The sequence below is a fragment of the Oncorhynchus mykiss genome, chromosome 8, assembly GCF_057628025.1.
Source record: "Oncorhynchus mykiss isolate SJ-2025 chromosome 8, ASM5762802v1, whole genome shotgun sequence".
Taxonomy (NCBI): domain Eukaryota; kingdom Metazoa; phylum Chordata; class Actinopteri; order Salmoniformes; family Salmonidae; genus Oncorhynchus; species Oncorhynchus mykiss.
Genome location: NC_143029.1, coordinates 78,631,584 through 78,637,623, shown reverse-complemented (window position 1 = coordinate 78,637,623; position 6,040 = coordinate 78,631,584). Strand labels below are relative to the sequence as shown.

The following is a 6,040-nucleotide window of genomic DNA, read 5'->3' as shown; positions in this document are numbered from 1 at the left end:
TATCCACTAATTATCAAAATCCAGAAAAGAGCCGTTAAATTCTACAACCACCTAAAAGGAAGCAATTCCCAAACCTTTCATAACAAAGCCATCACCTACAGAGAGATGAACCTGGAGAAGAGTCCCCTAAGCAAGCTGGTCCTGGGGCTCTGTTCAGAAACACAAACACACCCTACAGAGCCCCAGGACAACAGCACAATTAGACCCAACCAAATCATAAGAAAACAAAAAGATAATTACTTGACACATTGGAAAGAATTAACAAAAAAACAGAGCAAACTAGAATGCTATTTGGCCCTAAACAGAGAGTACACAGCGGAAGAATACCTGACCACTGTGACTGACCCAAAATTAAGGAAAGCTTTGACTATGTACAGACTCAATGAGCATAGCCTTGCTATTGAGAAAGGCCGCCGTAGGCAGACATGGCTCTCAAGAGAAGACAGGCTATGTGCTCACTGCCCACAAAATGAGGTGGAAACTGAGCTGCACTTCCTAACCTCCTGCCCATTGTATGACCATATTAGAGAGACATATTTCCCTCAGATTACACAGATCCACAAAGAACCAGTGAAGAACAAACACCATTGTAAATACAACCCATATTTATGCTTATTTATTTTATCTTGTGTCCTTTAACCATTTGTACATTGTTAAAACACTGTATATACAGTGCCTTGCGAAAGTATTCGGCCCCGTTGAACTTTGCGACCTTTTGCCACATTTCAGGCTTCAAACATAAAGATATAAAACTGTATTTTTTTGTGAAGAATCAACAACAAGTGGGACACAGTCATGAAGTGGAACGACATTTATTGGATATTTCAAACTTTTTTAACAAATCAAAAACTCAAAAATTGGGCGTGCAAAATTATTCAGCCCCTTTAATTTCAGTTCAGCAAACTCTCTCCAGAAGTTCAGTGAGGATCTCTGAAAATCCAATGTTGACCTAAATGACTAATGATGATAAATACAATCCACCTGTGTGTAATCAAGTCTCCGTATAAATGCACCTGCACTGTGATAGTCTCAGAGGTCCGTTAAAAGCGCAGAGAGCATCATGAAGAACAAGGAACACACCAGGCAGGTTCGAGATACTGTTGTGAAGAAGTTTAAAGCCGGATTTGGATACAAAAAGATTTCCCAAGCTTTAAACATCCCAAGGAGCACTGTGCAAGCGATAATATTGAAATGGAAGGAGTATCAGACCACTGCAAATCTACCAAGACCTGGCCGTCCCTCTAAACTTTCAGCTCATACAAGGAGAAGACTGATCAGAGATGCAGCCAAGAGGCCCATGATCACTCTGGATGAACTGCAGAGATCTACAGCTGAGGTGGGAGACTCTGTCCATAGGACAACAATCAGTCGTATATTGCACAAATCTGGCCTTTATGGAAGAGTGGCAAGAAGAAAGCCATTTCTTAAAGATATCCATAAAAAGTGTTGTTTAAAGTTTGCCACAAGCCACCTGGGAGACACACCAAACATATGGAAGAAGGTGCTCTGGTCAGATGAAACCAAAATTGAACTTTTTGGCTACAATGCAAAACGTTATGTTTGGCGTAAAAGCAACACAGCTGAACACACCATCCCCACTGTCAAACATGGTGGTGGCAGCATCATGGTTTGGGCCTGCTTTTCTTCAGCAGGGACAGGGAAGATGGTTAAAATTGATGGGAAGATGGATGGAGCCAAATACAGGACCATTCTGGAAGAAAACCTGATGGAGTCTGCAAAAGACCTGAGACTGGGACGGAGATTTGTCTTCCAACAAGACTATGATCCAAAACATAAAGCAAAATCTACAATGGAATGGTTAAAAAATAAACATATCCAGGTGTTAGAATGGCCAAGTCAAAGTCCAGACCTGAATCCAATCGAGAATCTGTGGAAAGAACTGAAAACTGCTGTTCACAAATGCTCTCCATCCAACCTCACTGAGCTCGAGCTGTTTTGCAAGGAGGAATGGGAAAAAAATTCAGTCTCTCGATGCGCAAAAAGAAAACATATTTTGCATCTTCAAAGTGGTAGGCATGTGGTGTAAATCAAATTATACAATCCCCCAAAAATCTATTTTAATTCCATGTTGTAAGGCAACAAAATACGAAAAATCCCAAGGGGGGTGAATACTTTCGCAAGCCACTGTACAACTAAATACTGCATGGGCTCCTAAAACTTGATCCAATCAGGAAAAGAGGCACCGTCAAAACAAGGAAAAACAAACCTCCCCTGAGGAGATTTTTCTTGAAACATGATTTTTCTTCTTAGAACCAACCACATGCTAGCATTAACAGCCCACCCAGAGAGCAGGCCCAATAATCAAATGAACAGGACAGGAAAATGGTCCAATTCACACTTATCATCCCTACTGCCTCTGATCTGACAGACTCACTGAACACAAATGTTTTGTTTGTAAATTAAGTCTGAGTGTTGGAGTATATCCTCTGTAAATTCTAAAAAACAAGAAAATCATGCCCTCTGGTTTGGATAATAATATATGGAATGTGAAATAATTTATACTTTTACTTTGACTATTGATACTTCAGTATTTTTTTAGCAATTACATGCACTTTTGATACTTAAGTATATTTACAACCCAATACTTTTTATACTTTTACTCAATTAGTATTTTATTGGGTGACTTTCACTTTTACTTGCGTACATTTCTATTAAGGAATCTTTACTTTTACTCAAGTAAGTCAAGTTGCTACTTTTTCCACCACTGCATAACATTTACAATATGAGGCTCAAGTGATCAGTCATTAATACACTTGGACGAACCTTTGAGGGATTTCGTTGTCTTTCTTTGCTTCTGAGCTCTAAGAAATCTTTATTGAGCTCTCTCTTTCACTTCCCTTCTCTCCTTCTCTACTTTCTGCAGTTGCGAGGTCTCAATTTCAAAATGGCTGCCACTGTTTCCTGCCACCATCACCTCTGTCTTGTGCAGTAGCCCTGTGACCTGTGTGCCATCACCCCTGTCCTCATTGCTGAGAACATGATATTTTCTCCCACATTTCTCTATAAGCCATTGGAGGACCTCTCCTTCACCCTTAATTAATTGCTAAATTTTTCTGTCCCCCAGACAGTCCTTCCATGTGAACAGTAAGATGGTGTAACTCCAGACTCTCTCGCCAAAGAGCTGGACATGACCCTCCACTGACCTTCTGAATGTATCATTGAATGACAAGTCCACCTCAACCACAAGGATGAAAGCATGGGGTCCAGGGGGGCATAGAGACACACTGTGCTGCTTATCAGGTTTAGCAGTATCACACAACTGAAACTCCCTCCCCCAGCCAGGACTGTCCACCAGCGTGATCTTCCTCCTGCAGACATCTCCCTGTCCCTTCTTACACATGGCAGTGCTTCTGGCAGCATTGAAGGCTTCTGTTCCCAGAATTAGGTTTCCAACTGAACTCTTACCAGACCGGTTTGAACCCAGCAACACAACCCTTAGCTCTGAACGAGAGAGAGAGAGTGAGAGAGAGAGAGAGTGAGAGAGACAGAGCGAGAGAAAGAGAGAGAAAGAAATTTGCTAGTCCCTTACCAAAAAATAATGTAACGTTTCAAGTTTTACTAGTTGTATGTACGGAATAAACATGGTATACACCATCCAATGAAATGTTTACTTGTAGGCAATGTTGCCTCTAAGCTGTGCACACACACAATAGCCCGAGGCTGCCTTGCAGCTCCCTGGGACTGCTGTGCAGAAATATTAGCCCACAGAGAGAAGCACAATATTTAATTTCACTCAACTTTCTAGAGCAGTGGTCACCAACCAGTCAATCACGATCGACTGGTCGATCTCCAAGGTATTCCTAGTCAATCTTCCTAGTCGATCGGCAAACATTTCTGTAAAAAACCCAACGATAAAGCTTTGTGTTTCAATTTTCTGTTGGTAAGTACACTCGATTTAACTGCCAGGTAGGTGAACTGTTGGCATTTTTAACTATTTCATGTGTCTGAAGGTACAAACTCTCCCTTCCCGGCGGGCCCAGAGAGCAAATCAAGTGCACTACTGGCCTATCACTGGCCAATCGGATGATGGTTCAGATGACCGTGTCTGCAGTAACGCATCAGTCAAAACGTTTAAAACCATGACTAGAGAAAGACTGTCAACGAATTCAGCAAAGAGCTGCTGTGTTTATGACTGAGTTCATGTTTAAGTTCTTACTCAGCACTGTCAACACTTTGTATTCAACACTTTTATAAGCCATGAAATGCACATTCTTCAAATTTCCACGCAGCATTACAACAAGCAGTGCAGCAGTAACGAATGAGTAGGAAAGTGTATTTATAGGCGTGCATATTATTAGCGAATAGTTTTTTTTTAATATTGAGGAATATTTCACCATTTCAGTTCATAGGAGTAGAAACATGAATGTGTGTATGTGGCAGAAATAATGCGATGAGACTCGAGTTTCGCCATCATCTGGAAGACGTGTCCCTTTTTGGTAAGGAAGAGTGGAGGGATGTCAACGAGGGATGTCAGTCTGCTGCTCTTTCCCTCGACTGAGACTGACCATCAGATGCAGGCACCATCAGCCCAATAAAATAAAAACAAAAAGCAAATTATTTAAATCTATGCTCACTCAGCTGTGCTTCACAAGTAATACAACAACAGATCTATTACCAGTGTGATCATATAGCCTACCTTAAATTTTGAAATGGACCGAAATCCAGGGCAATTCAAGCAAAGCCTATATGTGGTGATGATGTATTGGGCCTATAGCTTACTGCACAAACCTCATTGCTACAGTACTGTTTTTAATTGGTTGTTGCAGGCTTACATTTTTTTAAAGTCATGATAAAAACAAATCTGAGTGGTAGATCGAAGCTTGAATTTTGACTCAAAGTGATCTGGACTCAGAAAAGGTTGGTGAACACTGTTCTAGAGTTTACCCTGTTAACACTATCAACGTTTCCCTTTACTGTGGCAATTGTGATCGAATCAACACAATATTAACAACTTTCAATGCAAATACAGAAATAAAACAAACTATGCAATATATTTTTTTGTAGGCAGAACGCATCAGAGTAGGATTCTATTGCATTGACACGCACTACTCAGCCCGTACTCGACACAGACTGGTGTGGCATAATCAATCAGGCTGCAGTAGGCCTATATGCAAATAGACCATTGCCATCTGTGCCATTTACATTGAACTGGACATTGTTTACAGCATGAGAGTTCGTGAGAGATGCAGTTGTTATGCGATCAAAGTGAGAGCTGCATGTAGCCACGTGTGCACATTTTCTTCATATCCTTTGCTATTTAGTGAGTTATTAGCCCAGTTATAGATCATTTGTAGGGGAGTCATTAATAGGGGAGTGATTGCTTCTTGTAAGGGCATTAAATGTATACATTTCTAGACATCTTTGAAAAGCGAGTGAGGTAAAGAGCTTTTGTTTGTCTTAAAGTGTGATATATTTTCAGACAGGCTTGAATAAGCTAAATAGCCAATAGGTAGAGGGTAATAATTTCTCTAATTCTCTGTAATAGTGATATGGGAATAATAATGCATTTGATTTAAAGTGGTTTCTTACATCAAACAACACAACAACATGTTCCTTGCCTGAAGGACAATCGGATAAACAGTTTAATGTCAAGCCCTGCATGCTTTTTATTCAAAAGGCTGAACGATAGAACAGCTATTTTCATGTTAAAATGTTATGGGATGCATTTTCTCCATTGTTTTATTATGGTAGGCCACTCTGGTAAGACTACATTATGATAAAATTGCCACAATAGCCTACTTGACCACTGTTAAAACTAACTGAAAGTGTGTACAGCCTCAGTGTTCACAGTACATTTGCACTGGAAGATGCACATAATTTTCACAATGTTCAAGTTTGTGCTCAACAGACCTGAAATTTGCCTAAAAATAACTGAAGGAACATTGCTAGCAGGTCCCTTTCTGACAATTCTTCAAAAATAAGAAGTAATAAAATATAAGAATATGAACATAAAGTAAATGGCTGATCACTTTTCTGTTGAGGCCAAATCTCATATTGTGTGTGCGCACATGTGTACGGA

At 40.2% G+C, this 6,040-nt stretch overlaps 1 pseudogene; it reads right to left on the bottom strand.

Annotated features, from left to right (window-relative positions):
- Positions 1–2,758: 2,758 nt before the first annotated feature.
- LOC149982139 (GTPase IMAP family member 9-like) lies at positions 2,759–5,103 on the bottom strand (annotated as a pseudogene).
- Positions 5,104–6,040: the final 937 nt, after the last annotated feature.